The sequence below is a fragment of the Lissotriton helveticus genome, chromosome 12 (assembly GCF_964261635.1).
Source record: "Lissotriton helveticus chromosome 12, aLisHel1.1, whole genome shotgun sequence".
In the NCBI taxonomy this organism is placed as follows: Eukaryota; Metazoa; Chordata; class Amphibia; order Caudata; family Salamandridae; genus Lissotriton; species Lissotriton helveticus.
Genome location: NC_136073.1, coordinates 455894383 through 455911475, shown reverse-complemented (window position 1 = coordinate 455911475; position 17093 = coordinate 455894383). Strand labels below are relative to the sequence as shown.

The 17093-nt window shown below is 48.4% G+C and overlaps 1 protein-coding gene and 1 pseudogene across 1 annotated transcript in view; one reads left to right on the top strand and one right to left on the bottom strand.

The window, feature by feature from the left end:
- HSF4 (heat shock transcription factor 4) overlaps window positions 1-17093 on the top strand; it is a 507465-nt gene that overhangs the window by 338762 nt on the left and 151610 nt on the right. The window lies entirely within an intron of this gene.
- On the bottom strand, window positions 3182-4436 carry LOC144799086 (serine/arginine-rich splicing factor 7 pseudogene; annotated as a pseudogene).

The window sequence follows — 17093 nt, the reverse complement described above, 5'->3', positions numbered from 1 at the left end:
TTTCCCAATTAATGGGGCATGCCATGCCCTTTAGTCTTTGGAAAGAAAGCTAATTCTGCGTCTCAGAGCTGAAATGCTTTCAGCTGTAGTGGGAGGCAGGGGGCCTCCTCTGCAATGAAACCAAAAGTGAAAGAACAGACTGCTTGTTCGCTTTTGGTTTAACAGCAGAGGAGACTCTCGGAATTAACCCTCCCAGGATAGTTAGCTTTTCGAATAAAGGAGGCAATGTTTCTCTTAAATTACGCATAGCTGCTAAGGTTTCAGAGTGCTATGAGTGAAATTTCCAGAATTTTAGTGTAATTATGAGTTACATTCTAAGGCCAATGAGTGACATTTTCTCATGAATAAAATCAAGTAATGAAGATGAGAAACATTTAAATATTCATAAATTAAACCTATTTGAGCATCGAGAAACTGTCATTTTAGAGTAACTGTCGTAATGTGTCACACACTGTACAACCAGCACTCACTTACTGCAGGCAGTGACCTGATTGTGTTTTGCCAATGAATTTAATTGAGACGGACACTCAGCTGCAGGTGTCTTAGTGCACTGTACACAGTCTCACTACTTCACCTTTTGAAAAAGCCATCCATCTCTGCTTTGTGGTGTCTGGCTTCAAGATTTTCTATAGGGCTAGGGGCCAGCATTGTCATCCACTATCCTAAGGCTTCACCGAAAAGAGACACCCGAGGCAGTGGAGCACCTGCACGTAGGGGCTCAGCACCTCAACGCGGCGCAAATTAACCTCTGTTCCATTGGCCACGAAGTGATGGAAATTCAAACCCCCAGTCAGAGCACAAGTCCTAAACAACAAGTGGGGGGACTAATGAGCATAAGCAATGTGCATTGTTGTCACATGACATCACAGGAGAGGATGTCACCACCCTAGGCTTTCCTTCCTTGCTATGGCCACCTCCTTTGATAGTTACCCACGTTTTATCAAGACAAAGCCTTCAGTTGTATTGGTAACGCTGAACAATTTGGAAAGGTGCAACAAGTCTGGGAGTGAGTTGCTCACTTCCTTTCACAATGTTTATGAAGGTTTGTAGGTATGTGCCTGGCTTTAGGGTAATTAATTAGGAGGTGAACGAGCTGCACCAGATAACACTGTCCCATCTTGACGCAACTGCATAAGTAAAACCCTAGTAAATACAATTAGCGCACATTTTATCTGAGAAAATTGTGATTTGAACTATGTAATAAGCCTCTCATTTTAACGAAACCCACTCACAAACCTGCACTTTATTAAACACTCTTACTGTGTTTAACCTTATATGCTAGATATGGCCTGGAATATGTGAATGGTGGCCGTTTATGTAGTGTACCAGATTCCAGGGATTTCTGTCAGTGGTGGGGGGCCAAACATGTAAAAAAAAAAAAAAATAGACCTCTGCCCTAATGTCACCATCTACAACATCCAAATTGACAAAGGCACACCAGTCTCCTGGACAGACTAGGTCCTTGTCAAATACAGCACCCCCAGATCAGCACACTGGAACAGCATCACTGATCTCAACAGCCACTGACCCAAACGCAGCAACAACCCCTTCCCGCCTTCCAAGTCAATATTTGGGGGAGACTTAAGGATGTAACGCAGGCGAGGGCTGGCTGGACAGAGCCAGCAACAAATATATTTTTAAAGCCAATAGCTCTTGGACAGGCAAGATGTATTGGCTTTGACAATGCATTAGCAAAACCAATCACAACAACCAGAATGGAGGGAGGGGGTAGTAGCATGGAGACACCATGCAAGGAGTGCATGAGATCAAACAATAAGCTGTTGGGGAGGATGAGCAAAGCGTGATAGAATTAGGAACGGGGGTAAATAAAAGAGCTAACTTAGTGGCAGTGAGTAAAGCAAAGCAGAGGTGCATGCAAGGACTGGAGGGCCATGATTTTGGGGGAGGGGCGAAGCAATGTTCTGTGGGAGAGAGCAACAAAGGCAGGAAGGGCACAGGTCAGAGGTGTGTGTGTGTGTGTGTGGGGGGGGGGGCAGCCCATGGAAGAGCAAGGAATCATGCAAGGGTTAATTCAAAAAGAGCTTGTAATTTTATAGCACTTCCTACCCATGACGAGGCGTCAAAGCACTTTTTGGCAAGTAGCATGCTACTCTGGAACCCAAAGGCAAATTAGCCTGAGCAACACACGTTTCCCCTCCGAAATTTAAGTTTACCGAGAGTAAAGAATAAAGGGATATAGATAAGTGTGAGGGAACGCGTTAACAATGTGTGACAATATCTTACTCTTGCAACGAGATTAATTAAAAGATTCTGTATCAAACAGAACAGCTTCACATAGATGTGTTGGTTCTGACGAATTACTAGAGTGAAGAGGTTACATTACAAGATTAATGCCATCAGTAATATATATTTCAACTAACGTATTACCAAAAATAAACACCTAGTCGACAGGTAAGCGCGTTGGAATCTGGTCGGGACACTCCTCTCGCGCACACAAGCTGAGCAGGAGTGTTCTGTGCTCCACCGATCGGAGTATGCACGAATGATCCAAGACGAATGCTGCTCTTCGGGAGTTTTAAGAGGCCGTGTACTTTCACCGCCTAAGCCAAGTGGTAGGTGCCAGCTCCCCATGCACCATGTACATTAGGATTACATACAGATATATGACAACAATGCAAACTAGTTAGACAGGATCCACGAACATTACTGAAACCCCCAAATTGTACTTTACAACGCACGGGAGTTCAAAAATGGATATCGGACGGGCCTTACAACGCCCCACTGTGCGCGAAGATGATAAAAAAGAAATAAAAACTGAACTCTTGCATCCTTGATAGCCGGGCCATATGACCAATTATTGACAACGACTCATCACAGGTGCTAGTGCAACAACAACTAGACACTTGGTAATATCGCTTAACAGATTTGCGGCCATCTAGGATTAGGGGTGTGTTGCGTTGTTGCTGCCTCGCACATCACACCTTTAAGCTGCCAAACAGCCGAATACAATACACACCATTTAGCAAAACGACGTATTTAAAGGCATGCTATAAACATTTCATCGTCCAACAAACCCACTTGACGGAGTGAACGTGGAGGAAAACGTAATTTAAATTACTGAAACGCATACCAACACCAAAAGCAAGAATTACATTAAGCTCACAGTGACAATAACCAAGTCTGTTCCATCGTCCTCTGGACACAGAATTAACGAGACAACTTTCAGAAAAAAAATACGTTTTATTTTTGCAATTGTAGAAAAAAAAATCCGTTGGGCAACCAGTGGCGCCTATAAAGGTAGGCTATTTTAGAAAACTTGGGAATTGGAACACGGGTCAAAGCATGAAGTGAAAACGTAAAGTTTCAATAATTAAATGTCACTGATTTATTGTCAGAGCTGCTAGTATCTGACCACATCACGTTGTAACACATTTCCAGGAGGCGGGCAGTTCTAGGACAGTATAATTTCGGGGAGCTGAAAACATATGGAAAACACAGCTTGGAATATAACGCGCAGTATGGGCAGCTCTGATTTGAGGAGGTGGCGGCTCTTAGAAGAACCCTTGGGTTTGGTTGGAGGGTCAGTTGTTGGTGTTCGGGCGTTGATGTGAATTGTACCCTTTGACCCGGATGATGCACACAATGTCTCTTGCCTCTTCCTCGTGTGCCTCCCCGATGGCGGTCACTTCCTAGGAGACACAGACCTGGAGACTGAGCGACTTTTAGAGGCAGCCTCGGCTCCTCCCCTGGATGCCGACCGAGAGCGTGATGTCGATCGGCGGGTCGGTGATCTCGAGCGAGATCTGGACCTCCGAGCAGAGGAGCGGGGCCTGCGAGGCGACGGGCTCCGCGTTCTCCTGCGGGGAGATGGGCTGCCGCGCCTTCCGCGGCTCCTGCTCCGGGATCGTGAGCGCCGTCTGCCTCCGGAACGGGAGCGGCTCCTGCGGCGCCCGCCCAGACGATCACAATCATATGCATAATGGCCTCGCTCCCCACAGTCGTAGCAGCGGTCTGAGGGGTTAAAGCCGCCCCTGCCAGGGGCGCGGCCCATCGAGGAGCGCCGGGGTCTGCCGGCCGACAGCTCCACCCGCACTCTGGAGCCGCAGATCACCTTTTTGCCGTCCAGTCCGTGCACGGCGTCCTCGGCATCTCGTGGGTCTTCGAACTCTACGAAGGCGAACCCTGGTGGGTTCCGGGCGATCCACACGCTTGTCAGAGGGCCGTAGTAGCTGAAGGCTCGGGCCACTTCGCCTTTGTCCGCCCCGGCACCAAGGTTTCCCACGTATACCTTAGTTCCTTCGTCCCGAGGCCTGCGGGAAGACGAACCCGAGTCATAGCCACCACCATAGCGCCCGCCGGACATGATGGCTGCAAGAGGGGGGGGTTCGGTACTTCCTGCTCACAGCAGCCTCGCTGTGCGTGTCGTGAGCGCCGCCGGATCTGAGGGGGAGGCGACCAACGTCGATTGAATATAAAGCACAAGGCCTAAATACAAAAGGCTGCTCTGAATGGTTAAAAATGGAGGCGTGTTGAACCGCCCGCGCTCCGCAGGTATTGGGTAGGTAGAGACAAAGAAGACCCCGATTGGATAATGGGGTAATTTGAAAAAAATATCCCGCTCTTAGCAGTGTGAGTGACAATCGCCCAAACCAATGAAATATCGACATGACGTGTTTTTTTTTATGTAACAATATCCCTTAGGAAGCTTAGTAATCAATGAACTCTTCAGGTACTCGCCGTCAATTACGGTTTTTTAAATAGTTGCTTGCGATATTTAAAAGCTTTGACAGAGCTTTTGCTTTTCCGGTAATAAACCAACTGGCAAATCATAGCTTCAGGCACAGGGTTCGCTTCCTGTCAAGTAGAGTATCTTCTTCCGGTCTGTGAGCTCCGGAAATTAAGGAATGTAACGTCATTGTAGTGTTAAAAGATACGGCATTTGGTGGCCATCTTAGACGAAGATACAACTATGTTGCCAATAGAAAGATGCCATGGTAGACTATTGGTTGCCAAAGCCTAGAGACAGAACATGTGCTATAAAGCAGATCATTTGGAAATCCCCTTTTGTCCGGAGTTAAGGCAGATTTGGGTGTTTTAGCGGGAACGGTATATGGATGATTTTTTGACAATATAAGTCATGACACCTCTTTTTGTTCTGGTTCTTTATGTCTTCTCACAATGTGTCTAAAGAGCACCACGGAGCCAAAGAGCACCACGGAGCCAGCATGTCTGGCTTCAAGGCTCCAACCATTGCAAACAGGTATTCAACAAATGCTGTTTACATATTTTGCGTGAAGAAGTGGTGTTTTAAAGACTGCTTTATTTCCTTTGCCAATGCTGGGAAGAAGTAGCAGACAAGAATTGATTTTTCTATAAAAACGTGGCTATTGAAAGTGACATACGGCATGATGATTGAGTGTTCTTTGAAGGTGCAAAACAAATCTCCACGTACTTCAATACAAGCCCTTCCTGTTAGGCAGAATGATACCTCAACATACATGCCAACACACCCAATTCAAGCAGTAGACTCAGAATTTTTAAAGGCAAAAATGGCTTTATTTTAGCCGTCTCCCACCTGAAATGACCTCTGTTTCAATAGAAGTCGATAGGAAAAATACCTTCACCTGTTTTTATTTTTTCAATACCTCCAACCTTGCTGTTCTAAAACGTTTGCATGTATGCATCAAATAGGCCATAGCATGAGGCGAACATTATTTTTCTCTGGATGCAGCCGTAGTGCCGATTGAGGTTTATGTTTGGGTTTTGACAGCACAGCTGTCAAACATGCCTGTTGCTTATAATATACATATAGGGATACCACCTGGACAGTTTTCTACCGACACCAGTATTTTAATGTCCTGGCCCACACAAAAATATGCAAAATAACGTAAAGCTGTTTTTGTTAGCCCCTATCTATACATACTGCAAACAGAAAATATGAATAGAAGTACTACTTAATGGTTCTAGAGCTGCATTAACGCTCCCTGACTAATTATGAAAGTAAACAAAGTCTGAAAAGTCATGTTGCAAATGAATACATCCAATTTTATTTAAAGTCCTATTTAGTATCCTGTCCGCGTCTTTGTAGGCTGTTCAAACACCAACAAATGCCCAATATCTTTCTCTTGGAAAGGTGGCAATCTGGGTTTGTCGTAGAGTGCTTTTATGCCCTTCAAAAAATTCCCCCCAAAACCCATTTTGGACAGCACATTCCAGAGGTAGACCCACCCTACTCGGTCAAAAGCCTTTTCAGCATCTAATAAAATCATGCCGAGTGGGGTGGATTCAGTCTCCGCGATATCGAACGCCGTAATAGCCATATTTACGTGTGTTGTATCTCTCCCAGAGATAAAGCCGTGTTGTTGCGGGTTAACAATTTCGGGCATATATGGGGCTAGTCTGAGTGCCATGATTTTGGCGAATATCTTCGCGTCGGTGTTTATCAGAGAGATGGGTCTGTATGACCCTCTCTCCTCCTTAGGCTTGCCTTTTTTTAGAAAAAAGATTATTTTTGTCCTATTACAGGATTTAGGAGCCGTTCCATTTAATCCGATCGATTGTATAACTTCTAGTAGTAGCTGTTCTAATTCTGGACTGCAAATTTTATAGAGCTCCAGAGGTATCGTATCCTCTCCTGCTGCTTTTCCGGTTGGTAGGGAGTTAATGGCCTGATGTAATTCGGTCAGTGATATGTCGTTAGACAATGCGCCCAGGCCTAATAGGTTCTCTGTGTTAACTAGGTATTCATCAACATATTCCTGAATTAAGTCTTTATCTACAGGGCTATCTGGAGTATATAAATTTTCATAATATTCGGCAAATTGATCAAGTATGTCTTGTGGCTGGCTATATAGTTTATTCCCTTGTCCTCGAATATTAGAGATTAGGGTATCCGCTCTATCTTCTGCAACTTTATAGGCTAAAATTCTACCAATTTTGTCCCCACCCTCGTATTGTGCAATTTTGAATTTGTGAATCCTTGCACTGACTTTTCGAATAAAGTTAGATTTTATGTTGGTTTTCAGTGTGGTCAGTTTTAAATTAATTTCTGTGACTGCTGAGGAATTAAGCTGTAGAGCTTTGACTAATAGCTCTTCTTGTTTGGTTATATTTTCTAATAGTATGATCTTGTGTTGCCTCTGTTCTGCGTTTTGCCTGTACACATAGGCTTGAGTAAAGCCCCTAATGCTTGCCTTGCAAGAATCCCACACCATACAACACCCGGTTGAGTAGCTATGGGGGCCTGACTTCATCAGAATTTCCCATTATGCGCGGTACCAGGGAAGGATGTCCTCTTTCACCTCTTTTATTTGCCCTCTCACTTGAACCCCTTCTACTTGCCCTCCACTCTCAAAACCTGATTGTCCCCTTCAGCTCCGGTTCACAGGAGCTGAAAATGACAGCATACGGGGAAAGCATGGGACTGTTATCTAGCAAGCAGAGTGATAATGATGGGAAGGAAGTGGGTTTGGAGTGTTTATGTGTTTGCTTGCGATGAGGGATCGTTAGTGTGTTGTTTCATAGTGAGGGACTAGATGCAAGTAGGGTGACCAACTGGCATTGGTGTAAATTCAGGACGGTGAGTGTAAAAATTCAGGACAAAGGGTCAAAATTTAGGACACAAATTCAGGACAGGAGGTGAAAATTCAGGATAAAACTTCAGGACAATTGGATACTGTAGGAGAGTAGGGTCTGCAATCCTATGATCACCCAGATTTTTGCTTTTTGCTGCACTGGTTTACGACTTTCCCTGGCTGTGGGCCTGCTAATCAGACCCACAGCCTAGCTGTTCTCTCTATCCAAATTGTACTCAGGTACTGAATTGGCACTGGGCCCTCTCCAAGTCCCTGTACCCAGGGCTGAGGTGCACCCAGAAGTCTCCCAGGGGCTGAAGCATGTATTGTGCCACCCCTGGACTGACTAACTAAACTGACACAACTGGCTGCACGACAGCTGGGGCAAGGTGGTGTACTCACCCTTTGCTTTAGATATAGTATACCTATATCTAACCCCAAAATGGACACACAGATCTCCTATCAGTCACTCCTATGGCAGGCCTTAACAACCCTGAAGGCAGAGTGCTTGGAATCGTGTGAGATGGTGCTCTGGCATGAGCTGAGCCTGTCTGCGGCTTTCGGGATCTATCCCTTAGCCGTTTCCATGATATCGCATACCATATACTCTTAAGTGCATTATAATCCTCGCGGTTATATGCCAACTCTGGTATCGCTTTATCAAAACATGTCGAGTAAGGTGTCATACGAATTGGAATACTAACCCCTCGCCAATTCTGGCGACGGGGTTAGCATTCCACCCTTCTAGAGGGACACGACATGTATGTAACCTGTAACCCCGGTTAAAGTCCAACAGAGCCTTAGCTCCACAAAATGGATGCTGCCACCGAGACACAAGTCTGCCCTCCTGCTGCTGGGAGTCCTCCCAGAGCAGGAGGCAAGGACAAAGGGTTTCCTGCCAGGGGCGGTGCCAGCACCGTCCCAGACAGGATTTTGTGTATCCTAGGTAGGCAGGGCTTCAGAGGAAGGTGACTGCAAGTGGCACCCCGGTGCTCACTGTGCATAGGCCGGCTGAAACCAGTTCCAGGGGCACTCCAGCCCCTGGCCTGGGGAAAGCCCGCCAAAGGAGAGGGGTGTAACCACCCCCCTCCTGGTCCCACCCATAGGGCAGGACTTAGTCGCGTGCCAGCCCCCTTTTCCCAGATAAAGGTAGGAGCAGGCCCCCTTCCAAATTAGATCATCTTTGGAATCAAGACACGACTTTCTACGAAAGGACATCAAGATTTCTTCTTCAAGATTCTCCCTTGTGACTAAGGAGTAGTCACCCTGCATCCGCAGGCACCATCTTAAGAACACTGCGGTCTGCTGCAAGTCCTTCCTCCGGAATCCGACTGCCCAGCTCGACGAGAACCGGCTTCCCTGGCACCTCTGACCTCTACCCACCTCTACAGCCCAGCTGAGAACCGTGGGTGCGACGAGACCTTGAGGGACCGGCCATCTTCAAGACTGCACGACTTCTTTCCAGCACGACCGCCGAGGCATCCTCTGGTGAGTGCTTTGGGATCCGAGAAGCCCCGACCCTGAGCAGCCCCAGCACCGAAGTCCAGCCTCCCAGCATCTCCACGATCTGCGTGGGGCCCTTCTGCTTGCGACTGCTCACCGCGTTGTTTGGCTACTAGCCCGCTGGCTTGTGGCCTTCTTAACGACGCTCGACGACATCACTGCTGCTGGTCTGGTTGCTCCAGACTGGCCCTTGCTCCCTTCCAGAAGAGGAGCACCCCGGACCCTCCTGGTCCACTCCAGACGCCATTTTAGGTCCACCGCGTGGGCTTGAATTTGCCAAGACTTGTTGCCCCAATCCTTGGTCCAGCGACGTCGACAGCATCATCCATCGTGGGACAGCTCGTACCTCCATCCTGGTCGCCGACAACGCCTCCTGGTCCGTGAGACTGCAGAGCACAGCGTCGCCCACTCACCTAGTCGAGGTGACTACCATCCGGTGCCCTCCTGGTGCCCCCTGACTACTGGCTAGTAGTCACGAACTTGGTCCCCTCTGCTTTCAGGTGTCATCCATCTTCGATCCAGGCTTGGATCACTCGAACAATCTTCACTGGTCGCCTGCCAGCAACTTCTTTCCTTCAGGCTCCTGGTTCGTCAACGAAGAATCCCGACGTCTTTTCAGACCTATGCAGCTGCAGCCCCTGGGCTAGGTAACTTCGGCATTTCGGTGCCCCAGCATAGCCTCACTATCCAAGGGTCCAGATCCACTTTCGTTTTTGACCTACCTAGTCGGGTTCGCCCGAGAACACTAACTTTGTGAATACTAGCTTCCATAGGCTTTTTCCCGCCTTACGCATGAGAGTTCCCACTCTGCACGTGGTGTCCCTAGGCCTCCTGCTCCTAACCTGAGTGTTCAGTATTGTAGGCCTAGCGTTCCTAAAGCCTCTGAGAATCGTTACTTACCTGCTAGTAATTCGCATTCCACTTTTAGAGTATATGGTTTTTCGTGCCCCTCGGGCATTTGTGTAAATTGTGCGACTTGAAGTATTTTTATAAGAGTTTTGTTGTGTGCTTAGCTCCCTGTCTCATAAAGAGCCAGGGTAGTCTTGTTATAAATAAATACACTGTTTATTTTCATAAACAACTTGTGTGGTGTCCTTTCACTGGGTGTTCAAGGGGTAATGTGATGGTAAAACAGCTGGCTTAACACGCCCTGTAGAGTCTTAGCCTTAGACTGCTCGTATCCATGCTACTAGGATAGCTGGTCTATAAGGTTGACTTACAACCAATCATCAATAAGGGTTGTTTGGACTGATATATAGTGATCACTAGAATAGTGAGCACTGCACATCAGGCCAACTTCTCACATTGGTGAGCAGCGGTTGGGATTTGAGCTTGCTGTTGTTTTACCACACATATCCTAAGAATATCTTGTGAAAGATCACATAAGTACTAAGGTACATATAACTTAGCTTAGAATACTCTGAGTTCTACTGAACCAGCTGTTGTAGCTCCTAGGGCCTAGCACACCCTAAACTACAACTCTAGCAAGGGATCAGTAGGCAAACATATAGTGTAGGTAAGTGCACCACTTACACCTCACTAGAAAAAGCATGTCTACCCAAGGAGAATCTACTGAGACTCCCCTTGTGGATGTTGACCCTCCACAGGTCAAATCAAGATATGCAGCTCTCAGTTTTCAGGAGATGAGACAAGTGTGTACCTCCAGAAAACTGAAACAGGGGTCTAACCCCACCATTCCCTTTTTAATAGGTCTCTTAGAGACTTATGATGCGAGAAAGATTTCTCAGCTAGATGGGAATATGCCAGCCTTAGAGGGTACCTCTGGGGATCCAGACCTCCCCAACATTACCAATGCAGTTGAGGAGGAGGATCAAGAGGAACTCTCTGGGGATGAGGTAGACGAAGGTCTTGAGGTAGTCAGAAGGCTAACTAGGGCCAACTTAGACTTGCTTGGGCTAGGATCTGGGGGACCCCCAGTACTGACCCTAAGTAGGCCTAACCTTGGAGTTAGGAGAGATAGATCTCTTTCTAGGGACTCCAATAGATCTCTGCACTCTAATGCCTCTTCCCAGAGGAGAAGGAACTCTCCACAGAGGAGAGTGACTTCCCCTCAGAGAATAGAGCATGAAGCTAGAATGAGACAGGCTGCTCTGAGGATTGAAAGGGAAGAACTTGCCCTGGCCAAAGAAAAGCTTGCCTTTGCTAGAGAGCAGCAGATGAGTGGGTTAGCTCCCACTGGTGGCAGCAATCTCCCAAGAGATAGAGAGAAGGGTTTAGATACTAAACACCTGACTAAGATAGTGCCCCCCTTTAAACAAGGGGATGACATCCAGAAATGGATGGCTGCTTTGGAGAGGGCCTGCACTGTGCAGTGCATTCCCCAGAGTCAGTGGGCAGCTATACTGTGGCTCTCCTTTGATGGTAAAGGTAGAGATAAGCTCCTCACTACAAGAGTGGAGGATGCTAATGATTACCAGGTCCTGAAAAATGCACTGGTTGATGGGTTTGGTTTAACCACTGAGCAGTACAGGTTGCTGTTCAGAGACACCCAGAAAACTCAGTCTCAGGACTGGTCTGACTTTGTGGATTGTGCCACTAAGGCTTTGGAGGGCTGGTTGCTGGGTAGCAAGGTTACTGATTACACAGGGTTGTACAATCTCATGATGAGAGAACACATTTTAAATAATTGTCAGAACCAGTTGTTGCACCAGCACCTTGTTGATTCAGATCTGACCTCTCCCCAAGAATTGGGAAAGAAGGCAGACAAATGGGTCAGGACAAGGATCAAGCAGAACCAGAACCAGGGTGGTCAGAAGAAAGCAGACCAGAAGGGTAATGTTAAGAGTGAACAAAATGACCAGAAGTCTTCACCAGGTCCCCAACAAACCAAAGAGGGTAGGGGTCAGGCTTCCCAGAAGAAGAAGAAGACTCAAGAAGGCCAGTCAAAGAGGTGGTGCCAGTACTGTAAAAGTAAGTCTCACTGGTTTAGTGAGTGCACCAAAAGAGGAGGACAAACTCCTACCACTACAGCCCCTAAGGCAACTGCACCCCCTAGTACAGTCAGTAGTGGTAGTGTACCTCCCAAGGCATTAGTTGGGTTAACCTTGGGAACTGAGGGGTCTGACAACTTAGTTGGCACACTCACTCAGGCTGTCCTTGTATGTACAGGGGATATGGATATGTCCCCTGATATAAGTCCCAATACTTTGGGCAAATACAGGCAGACACCTTTGATTAATGGCAAGATGGCTCAGGCCTATAAGGACACTTGTGCCAGTGTCACCATGGTGACACCTAACTTTGTGGACCCTGGACAGATCATGCCAGGTACAGATTTCCTGGTGACCAATGCCAGCAACGTCACTACCAGTCATAGTATGGCGATTGTGGCTTTCTCCTGGGGTGGAGTGAAGGGTCAAAAGAAAGTTGTAGTCAGTTCAGACCTCCCAGTTGATTGTTTGTTGGGCAATGATTTGGAGTCATCACTATGGTCAGAAGTGGAGCAGAGGACTCACATGGAAATGTTAGGCTTGCCAGCACATGTGCTTGCTGTGACTAGGACTTTGCCTTCCCCCTTGCCCCAGGTTGAGGATCAAGTCTCTGAGGAGGCTGATCTGAGAGAACTGAGCCTAAAGAGCTTGAACTTGATCAAGTTGAGTTTCTGGGCTCAGGGGGACCCTCCAGAGCAGACCTGGGGAAGGCACAGTTAGACTGCCCTTCCCTTGAACCCCTCAGACAGCAGGCTGCTGCTGAGGCTGCAGGGAATGCCACAGGTTCCCACAGGGTATACTGGGAAGATGGACTCCTGTACTCTTAGTCAAGAGACCCCAAGCCTGGTGCAACCAGGAGGCTGGTCATCCCCTTGTCTCTGAGAGGTTTCCTTCTCACCTTGGCCCATGAGATTCCCCTTGCAGGTCATTTAGGTCAGACAAAGACGTGGGACAGGCTTGTCTCACACTTTCACTGGCCCCACATGAATGAGAATACCAAGGAGTTTTGGCGCTCCTGTGTCACTTGCCAAGCCAGTGGTAAGTCAGGTGGCACAACAAAGGCCCCCCTCATACCACTACCTGTGGTGGGGGTCCCCTTTGAAAGAGTGGGGATTGACATTGTTGGTCCAATGGAACCCAGACAGCATCAGGGCACAAGTTTATACTGGTGGTGGTGGATCATGCCACCAGGTATCCTGAAGCTATTCCACTTAGGACCACTACAGCACCTGTAGTGGCAAGGGCCCTAGTTGGAGTGTTCTCCAGAGTGGGCTTCCCTAAGGAGGTTGTTTCTGACAGAGGTACAAACTTCATGTCAGGATATCTGACTGCCATGTGGAAGGAGTGTGGTGTGAACTACAAGTTCACCACACCCTATCACCCACAATGCAATGGGCTTGTTGAGAGATTCAACAGGACCCTCAAAGGGATGATTCATGGGCTACCTGAAACTCTTAGGAGAAGATGGGATGTCCTGATCCCCTGCCTCTTGTTTGCTTACAGAGAGGTCCCACAGAAGGGGGTTGGCTACAGCCCTTTTGAGCTTCTGTATGGGCATCCTGTAAGAGGACCCCTGTGTTTGGTGAAGGAAGGATGGGAGAGACCTCTCAAAAAGCCTGCAACCAACATAGTGGACTATGTACTTGGTCTCCGCTCCAGGATGGCTGAGTATATGGAAAAGGCATCTAAAAACCTGGAGGCCAGCCAAGAACTTTAAAAAGCTTGGCATGACCAAAAGGCTGTTCTGACTGTGTACCAGCCAGGACAGAAGGTGTGGGTGCTGGAGCCAGTGGCCCCAGCAGCTCTGAAAGACAAATGGTCTGGGCCCCACACCATCATTGAGCAAAAGGGAGAGGTTACCTACTTGGTGGACCTTGGAACTCCCAGGAGCCCTCTCAGAGTGCTCCATGTAAACAGGCTCAAGGCATATGTTGACAGGAAGGACATGAGCTTGCTCATGGCCACAGATGAGGGACAGGAGGAAGAGAGTGACCCTCTCCCAGACCTGCTCACTCAGAATCCTGATGATGGATCAGTAGATGGTGTTGTCTTTTGTGGCAGCCTCACTGAACATCAGCAACAGGATTGCAGGCAAGTTCTGCAATCCTTCAGACATATGTTCTCTCTGACACCCAGCCAAACTGATTGGTGTACCCATGATGTTGACACTGGAGACAGTCTGCCTGTCAAGAGTAAAATCTACAGACAGCCTGATCATGTTAGAGACTGCATCAAAACAGAAGTGCAGAAAATGTTGGAGCTGGGAGTCATTGAGCCCTCAGATAGCCCTTGGGCTAGCCCAGTAGTTCTAGTGCCAAAGCCTCACACCCAGGGTGGTAAGAGAGAGATGAGGTTTTGCGTAGACTACAGAGGCCTCAATGCAGTCACTAAGACTGATGCCCACCCAATACCAAGAGCAGATGAACTTATAGATAAATTGGCTTCTGCCAAATTCTTAAGTACATTTGATTTGACAGCTGGGTATTGGCAAATCAGGTTAGCTGAGGAGGCCAAACCCAAGACAGCATTTTCTACCCCTGGTGGGCATTATCAATTTGTGGTAATGCCCTTTGGTTTGAAAAATGCACCTGCCACCTTCCAAAGGTTGGTGAATCAAGTCCTCACTGGGCTGGATGACTTCTGTGCAGCATATCTTGACGATATTGCTGTCTTTAGCTCCACCTGGGAGGATCACCTGGTCCACCTGAGGAAAGTGTTAGAGGCTCTGCAAAAGGCAGGCCTCACTATCAAGGCCACTAAGTGCCAGATAGGGCAGACACAGGTTGTATACCTGGGCCACCTTGTAGGTGGAGGCCAGGTTCAGCCACTGGAGAGTAAGATACAGGCCATCCAGGACTGGACTCCTCCAATCACCCAGACTCAGGTTCGAGCTTTCTTGGGCCTGACTGGGTACTATAGGAAGTTTGTCAGAAATTATGGGTCCATAGTGACCCCTCTTAATGACCTGACAAGCAAAAAGATGCCAAAGAAAGTTCAGTGGACAGCAAGCTGTCAGAAAGCATTCAATGACCTAAAGCAGGCCATGTGCACAGCACCTATCCTAAAGAGTCCAGATTACTCCAAGCCATTCATTGTCCAAACAGATGCTTCTGAGTTGGGTGTGGGAGCTGTTCTGTCTCAGCTGAATTTTGATGGTAATGATCAGCCTATTGCTTTCATTAGTAGGAGGCTGACCCCCAGAGAGAAAAATTGGTCAGCTATTGAGAGGGAGGCCTTTGCTGTGGTTTGGGCCCTGAAGAAGCCGAGGGCCTACTTGTTTGGCACTCACTTCACCATTCAGACCGACCATAAGCCCCTCTTGTGGCTAAATCAGATGAAGGGTGAAAACCCCAAACTGCTTAGGTGGTCCATTTCCCTACAGGGGATGGATTTTACAGTGGAGCATAGACCTGGTACTGATCACAGCAATGCTGATGGGCTCTCCAGGTATTTCCACTTAGAGCAAGAAGACTCACCTGGTCAAGGTTAGTTTATTGTCCCAAAGTTTGGGGGGGGGGGTCATGTAGGAGAGTAGGGTGTGCAATCCTATGATCACCCAGATTTTTGCTTTTTGCTGCACTGGTTTACGACTTTCCCTGGCTGTGGACCTGCTAATCAGACCCACAGCCTAGCTGTTCTCTCTATCCAAATTGTACTCAGGTACTGAATTGGCACTGGGCCCTCTCCAAGTCCCTGTACCCAGGGCTGAGGTGCACCCAGAAGTCTCCCAGGGGCTGAAGCATGTATTGTGCCACCCCTGGACTGACTAACTAAACTGACACAACTGGCTGCACGACAGCTGGGGCAAGGTGGTGTACTCACCCTTTGCTTTAGATATAGTATACCTATATCTAACCCCAAAATGGACACACAGATCTCCTATCAGTCACTCCTATGGCAGGCCTTAACAACCCTGAAGGCAGAGTGCTTGGAATCGTGTGAGATGGTGCTCTGGCATGAGCTGAGCCTGTCTGCGGCTTTCGGGATCTATCCCTTAGCCGTTTCCATGATATCGCATACCATATACTCTTAAGTGCATTATAATCCTCGCGGTTATATGCCAACTCTGGTATCGCTTTATCAAAACATGTCGAGTAAGGTGTCATACGAATTGGAATACTAACCCCTCGCCAATTCTGGCGACGGGGTTAGCATTCCACCCTTCTAGAGGGACACGACATGTATGTAACCTGTAACCCCGGTTAAAGTCCAACAGAGCCTTAGCTCCACAAAATGGATGCTGCCACCGAGACACAAGTCTGCCCTCCTGCTGCTGGGAGTCCTCCCAGAGCAGGAGGCAAGGACAAAGGGTTTCCTGCCAGGGGCGGTGCCAGCACCGTCCCAGACAGGATTTTGTGTATCCTAGGTAGGCAGGGCTTCAGAGGAAGGTGACTGCAAGTGGCACCCCGGTGCTCACTGTGCATAGGCCGGCTGAAACCAGTTCCAGGGGCACTCCAGCCCCTGGCCTGGGGAAAGCCCGCCAAAGGAGAGGGGTGTAACCACCCCCCTCCTGGTCCCACCCATAGGGCAGGACTTAGTCGCGTGCCAGCCCCCTTTTCCCCAGATAAAGGTAGGAGCAGGCCCCCTTCCAAATTAGATCATCTTTGGAATCAAGACACGACTTTCTACGAAAGGACATCAAGATTTCTTCTTCAAGATTCTCCCTTGTGACTAAGGAGTAGTCACCCTGCATCCGCAGGCACCATCTTAAGAACACTGCGGTCTGCTGCAAGTCCTTCCTCTGGAATCCGACTGCCCAGCTCGACGAGAACCGACTTCCCTGGCACCTCTGACCTCTACCCACCTCTACAGCCCAGCTGAGAACCGTGGGTGCGACGAGACCTCGAGGGACCGGCCATCTTCAAGACTGCACGACTTCTTTCCAGCACAACCACCGAGGCATCCTCTGGTGAGTGCTTTGGGGTCCGAGAAGCCCCGACCCTGAGCAGCCCCAGCACCGAAGTCCAGCCTCCCAGCATCTCCACGATCTGCGTGGGGCCCTTCTGCTTGCGACTGCTCACCGCGTTGTTTGGCTACTAGCCCGCTGGCTTGTGGCCTTCTTAACGACGCCCGACGACATCACTGCTGCTGGTCTGGTTGCTCC